Source organism: Dipodomys merriami, unplaced genomic scaffold (genome assembly GCF_024711535.1).
Source record: "Dipodomys merriami isolate MVZ:Mamm:240054 unplaced genomic scaffold, mDipMer1.0.p SCAF_27, whole genome shotgun sequence".
NCBI classification, from domain to species: Eukaryota; Metazoa; Chordata; class Mammalia; order Rodentia; family Heteromyidae; genus Dipodomys; species Dipodomys merriami.
In genome coordinates this window covers 2,140,774-2,158,200 of record NW_027204159.1, presented here as the reverse complement: position 1 = coordinate 2,158,200, position 17,427 = coordinate 2,140,774, and positions in this window count along the sequence as shown.

Below are 17,427 nucleotides of genomic sequence, written 5' to 3'. Positions count from 1 at the left end.
CATTAACATCATCTTCTGGATGAAAGACCCAAGCTGCAAGATGGGTAAGGAATTCTCCTTTCAGGAGACCTCTCCCATCCTCTGATCCAGTCCTTATTACTCTGCACACACACACAGGCTGTTTGGTCACAGAGGGCAACTTGTCAGCCCCCTCCCCCCAGCAGACAGTTTGTCAAGTATTTCATCCTGATTAGGTTTCTAACCAGAGAGATGCTCAGGACTTCATGTCTTAACAGATCCTCTTATCGTGGACCTTTCTATTTCACACTTGCCTTCTGCTTGAAGACTGATTGTGGGGACTGCAGTGAATTGTGGGATAATCTGCAGTAATGCATAATTAATACATGCTGATTCAATTAGTCAGAACACCCCACACACTCTTTTTCTTGCTGAAATTTACATTTATATTAGAAAATTTACAAGAATATGTGAAGGGAATAAAACTCCCCCAGAGCTCTCGAGACCTTCTTCATTTCTCTTCAGTTTATCAGATGTGTTTTTCTCTCCGCTCTAAAGTGTTGCAAGGAGCTGGGTGAAGGCCTGCTTGCGGTGACTCAGAAAGGCCTTCCTCTCCCTCCCCAAGTCAGAGCTCAGCATGTCAACCTGGCCACCACCTCTTCTCATGTCTGCACTAAGTGGCAGTCTTTGCTTCATCTTTATTCTTGCTGAACATCAAAGGAAATGTGGAGCACGCGCGCGCGCGCGCACACACACACACATACACGCACACATGCACGCTGGTACTGAGACTTGAACTCAGGGTCTAGGGGTCTAGGCACAGACCCTGAGCTTTTTAGCTCAAAACTAGCACTCAACCACTTGAACCACAGCTCCACTTTGGCTTTTGGGTAGCTAATTAAAGAGTTTCACGGACCTTCCTGCTCAGGCTGTAATTGAACCACAATCCTCAGACTTCAACCACTTGAGTAGTGAGGATTACAGGTGTGACCACCAGTATCTAGTCTGGATTTTTGCTTCTCAGTATCACATCCCCTACTTGTCCCCAGCCCATGGTTGGCATGTGGGCCAGGCCTGACCCAGATTACTTTGCTTGCTGAACAGGGTGTTTCTTTCAGGATGGTGTTCTGCTAAAGACTTGAGCTGAAGCTATGAGGGAAATGCAACCAATTCTCTTGGCATTCATTAAATCTCCAGGGGCCTGTCACTTGAGGATGGACTCCTTGAGAATGACTCCAAGAACAAGGAAATAAATCTAAGCAGAAATAGAGCAGGAAAGTAGAGAGGGTGATTTTTTCGATCACAGAAGCTTTGTGCACATTCCCCATAATAGACAGGTTCAGAGAAGAAGCTGTGTGGAATCTACACTATCACCTTGGTCACTTCATCCTTGTTCCTGGCTCAGTGGTCATTGTTGCCTGTCACTTTCCAGGTTGGCCTGAGCATAGTTTGATGTCCCTTCAGTCCCTGGCTGAGAGCTTCCCAGGAAAAATGGAACTTCAGGAGAGATGGATCTCTAGCTGAGATGGAAGTTACTGAGAGCTAGTGATACCTGTCTACCACACTCTCCATAGTTGGCTGGGGGTCCTTACCAGACAGTGACCAGACAGTGACTCCAGGTGGCTCACATAAACAACTCCTGGATGCACCTGTGGCTACTCTATATGCATTAGACAGCAGAAGACCAGTGAACCTCTTCAGAAAAGGAGAGATCAGCTGGATAGACATTCATGCTACTGTAGTTGCTCTAAGACACAACAGATAGTATATCTACCTGCAGCTTGCCCCTTCAATGCTCTTCTTGCCTTCAAGAAGAGTGGCATGACTCCAAACTACACAAGCTCTTTCCAGGCCAGGGTTTATTTACCCTCATAATTGAATGAAGGAGCACAAAGAGGAGCACAAGAAAATCCCCTAGAATCTCTAGGAATTCCTCCCTGTCCTATGGTATAACAGAAACCCTGTACCCTATTTAATAGGCCAAAACCCAAAGACCCTTTCATTATTATCATTATTTTAATTTTATTGTAAAAGTGATGTACAAAGGGGTTATACAAATCAGGTAATGAGAACATTTCCTTTTGAACAGTACCCCACTCTCATTCTCTGTTTTTCCCCTCCCGTCTTCCCTCCCCATACATTGTATAGTTCATTAACAACATTGTGCCTGGTGGGTTTCACTGCTGAATTGGTTCAGCCTTTGACCCATCTCCTTCCTCTCCCTATATCAGATAAACTTATATACTTAACCAAGAATACAGGAAAAATAAACAGCAATAGAAGAGAATAAACCAAAGAAAAAAGGAAAGAAGAAAAAAACGTAAACAGTACAATAAAAAAATATGGTTCCATTTCTTGGAGTTCATTTTGAAACACATCATTTCATATGATTACATGCACAAAGCTAGTGAGCCCTTGTGATCCTCTCCTAAGAATATCCTCCTTTCTTCTCACTGTGTGAATGTTTAGACTGCTGTTTAATTATGTCCAGGTGTAATTATTTGTTTTTTTTATTAGCCATTGGGTTTACTTGTAGATTTATAGACATATTCTAGTTATTACAAATAAGGGAAACCATGAAGCCTATGTTTCTTTGGGTTTGGCTTAGTTTACTTAGAATATTTCTTTTCTGTCTTCATTTCCTTATGATTGGGGCAATGTCATTCTTTCTAAGGGAAGCATAGAATTCCATTGTGTATATATGCAACACATTTTCTCAATCCATTCATTCACTGAGGGGCATCTTGGGTTGATTCCATATCTTAGCTATAGTAAATAATGCTGCAATTAACCTTTACTAGCTATATATCACACAAGGTTCTCATATCCAAAATATACTTAGAACTCAAAAAATTAAACCCTCCAAAAAATCCTTAAAGAAACAACCACCATTAATAAGTGGGCAAAATACTTAAGAGAGACTCCTCTGAAAAAATAAGAATGACCAATAGACACATGAAGAAATGTTTAACATCTCTGGTGCAAATCAAACCAACATTGTGATTCCACCTCATCCCAGTTAGAATGGTCATTATCAGGAAAACTAACAACAGATTCTGGCAAGGATGTGGCCAAAAGGGAACACTACTACATGGTTGGTGGCAGTGTAAATGTGTTCAGTCACTCTGGAAAACAGTATGGAGTTTCCTCAAAAGATTAAACATAGAGCTTCCCTATGACTTAGCAATTCCACTCTTGGGCATCTATCCAAATGACCAGGCTACACTAAATCCACCAGCACAACCATGTTCCTTGCGGCATATTTTTTTTTTATTATTGTAAAAGTGATGAACAGGGGCTGGGAAGGTGGCTCAGTGGTAGAACACTTGCCTTGCATGCATGAGGCCCTGGGTTTGATTCCTCAGCACCACATAAGCAAAAAGAAAAAAGCCAGAAGTGGCGCTATGACTCAAGTGGTAGCTGAAGAGCTGAGGGACAGCTCCCAGGCCCAGAGTTCAGGCCCCACGACTGGACTCCCCTCCCCTGCCAAAAAAAGAAAAGTGATGTACAGAGGGGTCACTGTTAAATAAGTCAGGTAATGAGTATTTTTTTTCAGTTATGGAACTTGAACTCAGGGCCTGGGCACTGTCCCTAAGCTCAAGGCTAGTGCTCTAGCCACAGTACCACTTCTGGACTTTTGGTGGTTAAATGGAGATAAGAGTCTCACAGATTTTCCTGCCTGGGCAGGCTTTGAACCATGATCCTCAGATTTCAGCCTCCTGAGCTACCAGCACCTGGCCTTGAATGCATTCATATCACAATAAATTAAAACAACAAAATTTAGTTGCTTAAAACAACACAATTTTTTTATCTTATAATCCTAAAAATCTTTATCTCTTGCCTCTCCCTTTCTTCCCTCCCTTCTCTTCCCCTATAAATGTAAAATGTGTCCTCAGAGCTATGTGCCTTTCAAGGGAGTGGCCTGCATTCCTTGGCTATGGCCCCTTCCTCTAGCTTCAAAGCTGATATCATCATCAATGTTTCTATTCCTCTGCTTTGGTCACTTAGCCCTCTGTGATCAAAGAACCCTTATAATTGAACCCAGCAAGTAATTCAGAATAATCTGCCTATCTCAATCTCTTTCATCATAAAATTCCATTTGCCATGTAAGATAACATTTTCACAGGTTCCAGGAATTAAAATATGGCAATCTTTGGGAGACCATTATTCTGCCTACCCTCATTCCTGCTCTTCCTTTGTTACAAAGCAATGGTTCTCAACCTTGAACAAGTTTATCCTGTAGAGAATATTTGAAAATGTCTGGAGACATTTTGGGTTGCCACATTGGAAAGGAGTATTATTAAATGTTCCATAATGTGTAGGAGAGGATCCCCCCCTCCCCACCCAACAAAAATTATTGGATCTAAAATATCAGCAGTGGTGAGATTGAGGAACCTTGCTTTAAAGTGAGCTCCTTGGATCTTAAATAATCAGACTGATATATAATCACAATTTTCAGCATCAGTGTTAGATGTGTCTTTATAACTGTCTTCAGCGTCTAGAAGAAAAATGAATTTAGTCTTAGAGTTTTATTTCAGGCAATCTGGTACATGAGAGTATTTGAACATTAACACACATGTAAAGTCTGCCTCTCCCTTCACATTCTCACTTGAAATTATTATTTGGGGTGGGATTCCAGAAGAACTCAAAGGTGTTCAGGAAACAAAAGGCCTTATAAACAAAATTCTGAGGATTGAAAGTGAATCAGGGCATGTGAAAACACTAGAGGAAGAAAATAAAATGCATCCATTGGACCTTGATGTGCATAGACTCCTCCTTCAAGAGGACAATAAAATTAAGGAATCACCAACTCACAAATGTACATATTTAAAGCTACACAGATATTATTGAAAGTCATGTTGAAAGGTAACCAGAGGAATAAAAACAGAAGTGCAATGCTAAAGAGAGATCATCTTATGCCCTACTCTAATGATTAGATTTTTTTCACATGTGAATATATTGCTTGCAAAACAAAGCCAAAATAGTTTTAAAATATCTATTTAAAAATATAATCTCTGTGATTCTAAACATACAATGAGTGTTTGTAAATGAGTTCCCTTTAGTTTATTTTCTCAGGGGAAGGAAGATAATTAGATGTAACCCACATGGGAACAACAAAACAATTTCACTAATTATGATGTATCTATTCCATTGTGTAGTTAATAAAATAATGGTCTTATTGGAAACTAATGTAGAAATATGAAACATTTAAGGAAATAATGCCAGATAAAATTTAATGTACATTTCATAAAATTATTTCTATTGGGAAAAAAGGCTAGAAAACTATTGTCCCAATGACAGCAGTACTTGTGTTATAATAATGCCGCTGTTAGGTAACTCAGAAAAAAAATGTTTTCTTCTTTTAACCATTATCCCCATGTTCCATCCATGTCACTTCTAGGATTAAAAAACAAGAGTGTATTTTTTATGTAGCTCAGAGATGTGAAGAGACAGGGCTCTGGCAGTTCTTGTTTGGAGGAGGGCCTTCTGTCTCTTCTTAAACAGGAGATTGGAAAATTACTACCTTCCAGCTGAAACAGAGAGCTACAGGAGTTTATCAACAAACAACATCTGTGGTTATCTTTTTTCTTGGATGAATGGAAAGAGAAGAAATTGGGCAGCCTGCATGTGTGGTTCTGTCTGGCTGTCTCTTCTTTTGTGTCAGTCAAGATGTTACAAAGTTATCTGACTAAGAAAGATCAATGTGTTTTCAGTAGAAAAGGCAACATGAGTTACTGAAAGAAGTTTGACATTTTAATCCAAACTAATCTGACATTTTAGGGAAGTTTCTAGAGTGGATTTGAGCAGGATAGTGATTAGAACTCACTTAGCAGTTGGGTATGATTATAATCCCAGCTACTTGGGAAATGAAGGCAGGAGACTATCAAATTTAAAGTCAGCCAGAGCAAAGTTAGATACTGTTTTCAAAATTAGATACAAAAGGGCTGGGGGCATGGCTCAAGTAGTAGAACACTTGCCTACTGTATGTGAGGCCTTGGTTCAATCTCTGTATCAAAAAGAAAAAGAAAACTTAATTGGTAGTGTAAAACTGTATATTGAGGGGAATGAAATAGAGGCTTTACAGAAGATCCTTCTAGTTCTAAAAAATTTCCATCCTCTTTCTGCAGTAGAAACCCTTTTTCTCCCCACTAGGTATAGCAGCTTTTAGGGGAAGTACTACATTTCCCACTCTGATGAAGTTGGCAGGCCCAACTTCAAAATTCTAATTAAGAGGATGTAAGCAGAACAATGCAAGCCATTTCTGAGAAGGGGTTTTAGGGGAGGGGCAAACCCTGGTCTCTGCTACATTGATGGCCTTGGAGTTGAAAGTACATACCCCAGGCTTGCAGCAAGATAATGAGTCTCCTGCCCTACTTGCCTGAAGCCTCCTACAGATCCTGCTTCATGTTATTTCAGATTTCTATGGGAGAGAAAAATAAGCTTCTATCCTGTTGATGTCACTGCTTTGGTTGTTTCTGAAAACCACATCCTAGACCATTTCAGGGTGTTTAATAAAATTGTTTCAGGGTGCTGAGAATCTGACTGATGTCAGAATGCTTTTAGCTCTGATGCCAAAAGGGGAGGAAGTTGCTTTGCAGAAATAAGTAGCAATGCAGACTTTTTAAGATGGTGTACAGAGAGGTTACAGTTACATCAGTAAGGTAATGAGTACATTTCTTGTTGGGCATTGTTACCCCCTCCTTTGTTTTTCTCCCACTATCCCTTCCCTCCCCTACCTCCTCTACTCCCCCCACCCAAAAGTTATAAGCTTCATTTCCAACATAGTATCTTGTGACTCTCATTGTTGCAGTAGGTTATCCTGTGTCCTTGTTTCAGCATTTTGTTATTCCATTTCCCCTACCCAAATTACATAAATGTATCTACAAGATGCAAGCTACCAAAATCAAATACAGTGACAACAGGGAGATACCACAAGGGGAAGAACATGCAAAAGAAACCAAGAAAAAATGACATAGTACATTGAAAACAACAACAAAGAAAACCTTGTGTGTCCATATCTTGGAGAATGTAGACTTTTCCCCCTCATGGTTCTAGAGAGGGCAAAGCAACTTGGGAGTGCAGGGCATGGAGACTGTTTTAGTCCCTGGCAGTGCATTACATCAAGGCCTCCCCAGGTTAGCACTTACAAGCCTCCTGCCAATGTGCATTTTTGCATTAGTGGAACCTGGAGTAAAAACACCATCCCAGGCCTTTCCAGGTTGAGACAAAGCAGCAGGGGACATATCCAAGCTAATGACTGGGTTGCAGAACAGAGGGAAACATAATCAGTAGTGAGCCCTAATACACTCATTACTCCTATCTGCTCCAGACTGGTTCTTACCTGCTCTTTGCAGTAAGGAAGTTGGTGTTTCTATCAGGATACAGCATGTATCATTCACTGATTGTGCCTGTGTGTGAAAGGATGCAGGCCAGTATTACTCCTGAGCATGGATTTTGCCCATCTCACCATTATTTTTCATGAACTCACTTTCCCTTTCAGACCAGTGATAAATCTAAAGGAAAAGTGTAATGCCAAAATTAATGTGACTAGTTAATTTGAGTCTTAGTTTTCAGTTTTTTAGATGGCTAGCTTCACCTAAATTTATAGGCAAGGTCAGGGAACAATCTAAAGAAAACAAATTTAAGTGATACCCAGATAAGCTCATTTCAACTATTAAAAACACAAATGCTTTATGGATACCAAAGCAAGCTGAACTGAATCAAATGTATCAGCCCTGTATCCTGAAGCCTTTCAGCTTCCCAAGAAAGTTCTCATGGAGTGATTGTGTCTGGATCTGCAAAATTAAGAGAGAACAAACTTTGCAGGGGAAGAGGACGGTTCTATGAGAGGGTTCTAGGCCTTTATGTTGAGTTAAAAGTGAACAAAAGTTTGTTTACAAATATCCAGAGTCAGGCACTGGTGGCTCATACCTGTAATCTTAGCTACTCAGGAAGCTGAGATCTGAAAATTGTGTTTCAAAGCCAGCCTGGGCAGGAGAGTCCCTGATGCTCTTATCTTCAATTTACCACCAAAAAAGCTGGAGTTGGAGCTGTGCAAGCACACACACACACACACACACACACACACACACACACACACACACACACACACACGAATTCTAGGACAAGATAGTTATACTTATTACAAGATTAACAATTCTTATAGTTAAGCTTAGTTATTCTAATAATTTTAATTTTGTGCCCAGAAAGATCACCATTATACTTGAAAATTGCTTGGTAATTGCTTAGTAGCTGTGAAATCAGCCTAGAGATGTTGAATTCATACCTGGGCAAGACAGGCAGGGGTGTGAAGATATAAATCTCCTAAGGAATGAGCTTTTAAATCCACCTTACTTAAGAACTATAGTGTCAACATAATGGTGCAAGGGAAAGGCAAGAATAAAGGGAAGAACAAGAGAAGAAGGGAAACTAAGTCATGAGGCCCTAGCTGTTTGCCACATTTTCAATGTAGTGCTTGCCACCCTAAATCTTCACAGCAGGTCTGAACAATAATCTTATCTGATCGCTGCAGATGGAACTTTGAAGGCCAGATTGGAGCCCATGGTGTGTCCTGAGATTCAGAGTTAGGATGAGAGAGCTAATGTTCTGCAGGCCTGAGATTCCATCCCCTTCATCTTGAGTGACTCATTGCTCAGCTGCTTTTCCAGCCATTTTGAGAACCACCTCTCTGACTCGTGGTCTTCCCTAAATCAGTTATCAAGATGTGGTGCCCTCAGTACTGTCAGTTTTCATAACTTTGTCTATCCTTCCTTTATTCTGGATGCAATGCCAGGTACCAAGAGCATCTGAAACCATTGCTTCAAGCAAGAATTTTGCATTCGTTGTACACTCCTTGAGCCAGGTACTTGTGCAGTGTGAGAAGCAGATGTTTAGAATCCATCTCTGGCAATGGGTGAGAATCCTGCACCCCTCGGGTCTATGTTTCTCAGTTCATCTCATGCCTAGTTCCAGTTTTCCTGCTGGCCTTTTCCTCCCTGGCTGTCCCCCATGAGTCTCATACTCTTATGAAGCAATGTAAGCAAGGCCTGCTTCCCTAGCAAAGTAACTTGACCTTGGAAAAGAAATGCTCCAAATACTGTCTGCTTGTGTGAGGTGGTGATTTTCAGCCACAGAATAAGACCCTGATGTCTTTGTAGGCAGGGATGACCTAAACATTACCTGAAAGACAACAAAACTCTCATGATTGTTTTGAGTTCACTTTGTACAACAAAACATTTAGGAAGCTGTAGCAATTCCAAAAGACTCCTGGACAGCATCTGTCTTCTCAGACACAAAGAATAGGAACAGAACACACCTAGGAAACTGTGTGACACATTTCAAATCCTGGTCCCCATGGTGCCACAATTTTAACCCACAATGGGTGATTTGAATCCACTGTTATAAGCCTAGGGAGAAAGTGCCTTAGAAAAGAATGCGAGGTAAAAAAAAAAAAAAAAAAAGACAACCAGTCATGAGAAAAGTTACTCACTAAACGAGAAGCAGCAACATCAAACCCAAAGTGAATATACGGGAAAGGTAGAGTTAAGCGCAGTTGGGTTTCTAAACCCTCCAGGCATCTAAGAGAAAGGTAAAAGCTTTGAATCAGTAAGGAAGTGGCCCAGGCGACCTGAGCTGTTTCTTTGTAACTCTTCCATTTCTGACTGACTGTCCTGAGTTTTGGGATTTTGAGTGTTTGAGATGCCAGTGTCATCCTGCGCATAACCTCAGAAGATGGGGTGAGAGGGACAAATGCACCTCTGAGCTTCTAAGAGTTTCCACATTGCCTCCCTGTACCACCTCTGTGGTGGTTGGGTATATCAACAAGCCCATTAGGGTCAGGAATCATTCACACCCTTGATTGGGGGTCCAAGGATCCAGCTACTGTCTTGAAAGCTGCCTTATTCCCATGAGGAGACATTTGTGACAGCTGCTGGCGGCTCAAGTCTGGGTGGCTGGGAGGGCATAGAGGATGGTGGTGAATGTACTCTGACTTTTGGCATGATTGCCTTCTGTAGCCCAAGGAGCCTTTGAGCACTTTTTTGGGGGTCCAACCCTGGTTCTAGGTGCTGTCCCTGAGGGTTTTTTCCTCAAGGCTAGCACTCTACCACTTGAACTCTACCACTTCTGGCTCTGTGTGTATGTGGTTTAGTGGAGAAAGTCTCATGGACTTTACTACTGGGATGACTTCGAACCTTGCTCCTCAGATCTCAGCCTCCTGAGTAATTAGGATTACAGGTGTGAGCCACTGGCACCCAGCTGAGCACATTTTTTCCCCAGGACCCATTGTGTTCCTGAAATGTGGCAGTCAGTTGACAGATAGGACATTGGCTGTGACAGTGGACAGTGGACCTTCCTAAGGCCCCTGAAGGAATCTGGGCTTCCTCAACACCTGCTTCCTCACAGTGCAAGCCCAGGGTGAACTGTGTGGGGCATGATGGGAACACCTCAGTGGTTCACTGGAGGTAGGCAGGGGGGGTGAGTCACCCATCCCGTTCTTAGCATCACACTTCAGTTTATGAAAAGGCCAAATCTGCCAGCTGATTAGTCTCTTCTGGGAACTTCAGGAGGCCTAAAAGAACTCTTGGGAGATTCTGAAGCCATAGATGAGGGTGTGTGACTCAGGAACCACCACCACCTTTGTTGTGGTACGGCATGACAGGAGAAGGATGGTTCATCTTAGAGGCAGCATTAGACCAGGATCCAGGTTCTGGCTGCTGTTGGTAACTTGCAGAGCCAAGGCCCTGGCCCCAGTCAACAGCTTTCTAGAGTGCTGAAACTGTACCAATATAGTACCAGTACTTAGCAGGCAAATGTGCCCACTAGGACATGGCACATGGGAAATCCCTTTATAAAGTAAATCTCTCCCTTAATAAAGTAAATCTCAGACTCTCATTTCTAAATGATCAGTATCTTGAGGTAGCATCATATAATTTCTCCTCTAGAGAAAGATTGGTGTTTAGCCCTCTTTTGTTACCCCTACCTTCACCTCTTAGCCAAATGCTGCTACTTGGATGCCTGTTAATCTCATCCATTAGGAAGCCATACTAGGCACAAGATCCAGTTGGAAATTTGCAGAATATAGAGCTATCCATAAGTGACAGACTTCAAAGGAATTAGTCTTTCAAATTTTGTACCTGTACCAGAATTTCAAAACTGATAGGGAATTGCACAGAATAAAGACTAGATTCAAAAAGTCTTTAAGACATGGTATCTAGCTAAAGCAAGCAGTCAGCTTCCCAGCAGGCAAGGCTGGAAGGATCCAAGTGGGATTTGTTCTCCAGCCAGCAATTAGATTTTGACTAGGATCACTGGTTGTGAAAGAAGCCAAATGACATTAAAAAAGTTGGTGTGCTCAGCAAAGGCAATGGAATTTGATTCATCGGGAGATTGCTATTCTCCCTCTCTCCCCGGGCATTGTTCAGATTTATTCAGGGGAGCTACATAGAATTCAAGCCCAGAATTTAGTGGTAATTATGTGAGGTAGACAGTTTAAAAAAATAAGATGGTGCTAGCAGTGGGGACTGAGAAGTATTTCCCAGCTGACTGTGTTTTTTTGCGTCCGACTCCTAGGCAGAACTGTTGTTGCTATCCTGCAGGACCAGAGGGAGAAAGTGGAAGGTCATCAGATCGCTTTGGGAAGAGCCTGGGGGAGGAAATAGGCAGTTTTGTAGGAATAGACAATGTTAGGTCTGGAAAGACAGATGGGAAGAAAATAGCAGAGCCAAAAGTCACCTGCTCATGCTAGATGACAGGCATGGGGCCATGTGGGCTGGATGTTGTAGATGACTGAATTCTCCCTTATTCTTACTATATTTCCTGTCACAAGGCCCCTCTCCCTACCCAAAGAGTAGCCCAACCATTTGAGAGTCTCTTATTATGGAAGACACATAATACCCCCCCTCCCAAAGTATTCTAAGCTTCAGGAGTCTGGGCTCTGAAGATAACTGGCAAATAAAACAAAAAACCAAAGCAAAACATGAGAAGAGCAAGGGCAATGCTTCCTCTCACAGAGCCTGAGTGGTGAACAGGAGCAAAGAAAAAGGTTAGTATATAGACACAGTTCACATGCCCAGTTCACTCCAGGACACCACAGACACTAAGGGCACTTGAGAACTTGATAGCCTTTAGTCCCAGGATAGCCACAGTGACCTGTGTGGCCAGGGGACAAACCCAGGGTATTGAGCATGCAAAGGACTCAGAAGTATAGTGCAGAGCATCACTGGACCTGGAGGTGTCAGTGTGGGCCAGAGCTAAGGGAATGTTGTATCTCCTACTATGCAGTGAAGCAGGCGTAGCCAGATGGGGGACAGGGGTCCCCCATCCATACCCAATGTCTAACAACCATTCCAACTCTCTAAAGCCAAGCATTAAGTTTCTCCCCAGTTGTCAGAGAAGATCTGACATAAACACAGTCTATGGACTAACTCGTTTAATCCTAACATTGCTATTCAGAAAAAGGCTATTATTCCCTATGTGCAGGTAGGTCAAAGAAGGCACCACAAAGCACTACAATTATTCAGTAGTTCCTGTAGTCATTCAATAGATATGTAATGAGCCCATTGTAAATGCTAAACTCTGCGATGACCCTTCGCAGGAACTTTCTATTGCTACATAATAGATGACCACACATTTAACAGCTGAAAATAATACTCATGAACTGGCACTGTTGTACTGGTCTGATAGCTGGTGTGGCACAGCTGGGAATGTGTGCTCAGGGTGTCATAAGTCTGAATTGAAGGTGCGGAGGAGCTGGGATGAGTCGTTGCCTGCATGCTCTGGGGAAATAGACATCTTGGAATTCATTTTTGCTGGCATAGTGCAGTTCCTGTGGCTGCAGGACTGGAGCTGTCCAATTGCTGTCATGAGCCCACTTTCATCTTTTAAGTTTTGAATCTCCTTTCTCACCTGCAAACAGCTGGAAAAAAACTCAATGCTTGAAAACCTCCAAGGGTTAGGTTGTCCTCCTATTTTATTTTTATCTTTTGGAGTTTGGGGGGAACACATATTCCAAAATATAATTGAATTCCTTTTTTAATTTTTAAACTTTTATTGTAAAGCTGATGCACAGTGTGGTTATAGTTACCTAAGTCAGGTATATGAGTACATTCTTTTTGAACAATGTCACTCCCTCCCTCATTTTTTTCCAGTTTTTCCCTTCTCAACTTCCCTCCCCTCTACCCAAGTTGTAAAGTTCATTTCCAATATATCTAATGGGTTTCACTGCTGAATTGGTTCACCCTTTGTCCACCATTTCTGTGATTCCCCTTGCCCTCCCCAAATCAGAAAAAGTTATATACAAGACAAAGGGTATAGAAATTTAAAAAAAAACAGCAACAAGGGGAATAAATTTTTTTTTACAAAAGGAAAGAAAAAGTCCAATACAATAAAAAAAAAACGTCTTATTGGAAATGGTGCTATGGCTCAAAGTATAGAGCACTAGCCTTGAGTAAAAGAGCTCAGGGACAGTGCCCAGGCCCAAGTTCAAGCCCCATGACCAACCAAAGAAAGAAAAAAAATATCCTTCTATTTTAAAGTCAGTTCTCTTTTGGATCTCAGTTTTATCCTCAGAAATGCCTGCATGGCATTGTCCAGATGGATGTGTGCTTGAATACCTGGGAGAAGAGCTGTGGAATCCTAGAAACCTATCTTAGACTTCAGGCTACTACTACTTTGTGTTGGACAGTGATGATGAAATAGGGAAGACATGGTAGATATTGAATCCTGTTGTAGAGATGCACTAGAAACAAGTGTGCAAAGAACTACACACAGTCATTACAGGCCACAGCCACTGACACGGTGCTATCGTGGGCATGTGGGTGGCACCTGCTGCATTCTTGTGCATGAGAGACTGCAGTGCATTGTTTCTGCTCCTTCACCCTCTTTCCAGGAAACAGGCGTGGGGACATGCTGAGTTTATCAGTCTGTTGAGGCAGAACAGCATTAATGGTTCCAGAGCCTGGGCATCTCTAGGGCTGCCCCTTAGTTGAGCCCCTGGGCTCAACTATTCTCTCAGACCCAACCCCCAACTTCTGAGGGAATTCAGGTCTTAGAGGAGGATACTGGAGCATACAGACAGCCCGACAGCTCCCATCAGCATTGGGCTGAGGACCACAGGCAGAAATCCAAAAAGTGTGAATGGAGTCTCTATCATCCTGACGGGGGTACTTTAGTGTCTAAGACAATTTGATTATGAAAGGAAGTCTGTGTCTGGCAGTCAAACCTGGATTGACACATGTGGTCCATCCTCCTTCCGTGACTCCTGCCATCCTGCCTGTTACTCCCCTCCAGGACATGTGGAGCAGCAGCCAACAGGTATCACAGGGACCTGGCTCCTGAGCACAAGGGGTTTCATCCATGGAGACCAGCAGAGGGCTCAACAGAAGATGTTGCTGAGATCAAGATAATGGTTCTGTCCTGAGCTAGATTTGTCAGAAAGACTTTGGGGGAGAGAGTTGTAAATGCTTGTCTAGGAATCTAGCAAGGAAAGCAACAGACTTCTGAACAAGTTTAACTGTTTGATTGAAGGTTGAAATGGTAGCTGTCACTTTTAAAAGTCAAAGATGGTAAAAGGACCTAGGTGGGATCCTGTATGCACAGTCCTGCCCAGGGATCCTCCAGTGAACTGTGCTGCTTTTTAATCACTGCAGAGAAAAAAATGAAGAGCGTCCCTGACCTCAGAAAGCTCTTGATATGTAAGGGCAGGAAATGAGCAGCAGAATCTGGGTTGATTAGAAATCAAGCAGTAAGTCCTGAAAGCTGCACATTCAGGACCTATCCCAGACTTGGCTACTTCTCTCCCTGTTCCCTGCTCTCCTCCTAAGCCAAGACCCTGTCCAGGTCCCTCTACAGGTCCTGATGGTCTCTGAATGAGCTCCTTGCTCTCTACCAAATATTGGATGATTACTTTCTATGTAGAAACAAAGAAACACATGAAACAGAGACAATACTCCCCTGCTTAAAACCCCCTTCTGGCTTCTTTTCACATTGAGGGAAAAAAAACTTACACTTGTATTGGAGAATATTAGCATCTTAATCATACTGATTTCCCCAATACATGAGCATCATAAGTCACTGTACTTAATTAGGTAATCATTTTTTTCAGCAATGTTTTCCTTTTATGACAGATATGTTAAAGTACAATCCATACATGTAAATTTCGCCTTTCTTAGCTAACAAGTGTATGCAGTTACCTAAGGAAGAGTACAATCAAGAATTATTTCTAGCACTTTATATTTTCCCTCATATCAATAAAGTTTCCTGGGGCTGGGAAGGTGGCTCAGTGGTAGAGTGCTTGCCTTGCATACATGAAGCTCTGGGTTCAATTCCTCAGCACCACATAAGCAGAACAAGCCAGAAGTGGTGCTGTGGCTCAAGTGGTAGAGCGCTAGCCTTGAGCTGAAGATCTGAGGCACAGTGCCCAGTCCCAGAGTTCAGGCCCCATGACAGACTACCCCCCCCCCTTAAAATGATGTTTCTCTCCCTCCCTCCCTCCCTCCCTTCCTCCCTCCTCCTTCCCTTCCTTCTTCCATTCCTTCCTTCCTTTACACTATAGGCATTTTTGCTTTTATAAACTGCCATGAAAGTAAAACTGTGTTTGGCTTTCTTTCACTGGCAATTATGTTTTTGATATTTATCCATGCTTTATCAGGCATTTTTCACAGTGCTAAACTGTATCAATGATCCATTCATCTTTGGATGGACATTTGCTATTTCCAGTTTTACTCTAGTACAAATACAAGTATATGACCTTAGGGTACAGGACTTTTTGAGGATATGTTTTCCTTTCTTTTGAGCAAATGCCTAGGAGCAAAATTGCTGTTCATCATCTTTGAAGAATGCAACATATTTCAGCATTTCTCTTTCTAATCCCTTAACTATCAACAACTAGTCTCAGGGCTCTATCCTCTGCCTCCTGCCTTTCTTTCCACATCTCCTCTTCTCTGGCTACTCTCATCCAAATCCACATGTTCCATTACCACTGAGAAGCAGAGGTTCCAAATTTAGGTCTCTAGCTCCAAATATAGGCCTCATGCTCCAGAAACCTGCTGAGCATTGCTGCTTGGATGTGCCAGATTGACATGTCCCACTTAATTTGTGGCCTTTCTCCAGTGCCTGCTCCTCCTCTTCCTTTATTATCTCTCTAGTGACTCCCAACCCCTGCATGCACGATACAGGAGACAGTGTCATCCTAGTTTGCTCTTTTCACATTTTTAGTGCTTAGTCCTGAAGATTATACCCTTCAAGGATGCCTGGAATTCATGTCTTCCTGCTCTCTGTACCGATAGATGTTAAGAGTTGGGTCCAAATGATCAAAAGTGGTCTCATTACAAGTTTTCCTCCTTCAAATGTTTCTTCTAAGAAATTTGATAATGTCCCTTGCTGCTTCAAATTCCTCCAGTTGTCATGATGCCATGGTTACTTTTATGCGCCAAATGGAGTAGGCCATGATATTTGACTAAGCATTATTTCTTGGAAAAATCAGTTGCGGAAGTCTCTGAATAGGTTAATATTTGAATCAGTAGATTGATCTCCCAGGGTGGGTGGCTTTACAGACCATTGAAGGCCTGAAAAAAAAAAGGCTAAATAAGGAAGAATTCCTTTCTATCTGTCTTCCTGTATGTGGGCTAAGACACTAATCCCCTGTCATAGGCCTTGAACTCACATTGGAACTTAAAACAGAGTTCTAGTTTTCAGGTCTTTGGACTCAAGAGTGTAATGATGCCAGTGACTCTCTTACTTCTCCAGCTTATCAATTACAGACCTTATACTTGGCTTTTATACTCGTCGAACCAATTCCTTATTCACTTGTATTCATGCATACAATCCTTCCTTCTTCCCGTGACCACTTCCTCTAGGTAATCTTATATTTCTTATATCTTACATGCGCGCGCGCGCACACACACACACACACACACACACACACACACACACACACACACACACACACACACACACACACACACACACACACACACACACACACACACAACCTTCTGTTGGTTCTGTTACTCTGGAGAATCCAACCAAATAAAGACTTTCCACCATCAAAGCTCTTTGCTGTCTCTTCAGCACCTGGCATGAAGTCTTAGCCTCCTCTTCACAAGGGCCTTCCCCCAACATCTACACCATTTTCACTACCCCACTTTTCAGGCTTCTGTGTCAATGGACATGGTATATGTCTCCCTGTGGCTGCTTTTCCATGATTCCTTCAGCTACAATATCAGGGTCACTGACAAAGAAGTCTTCAATGTTCTGATTTAGTGGCCCCTCAGATAGGTTCCAAGTGTGTACTTTTCTACACTGTTTCTTACAATTGCTAACCGTGGTTAGTTCATTTTTTGTCATTCCCAATATTGAACATTTTAAAATGAGTTTGCTTCCTTTTTTCAATTTTATTTTATTATTTTAAAGATACTGTACAGAGGGGTTAGTTACATGAGTAAGGCAATGAGTACATTTCCTATTGAG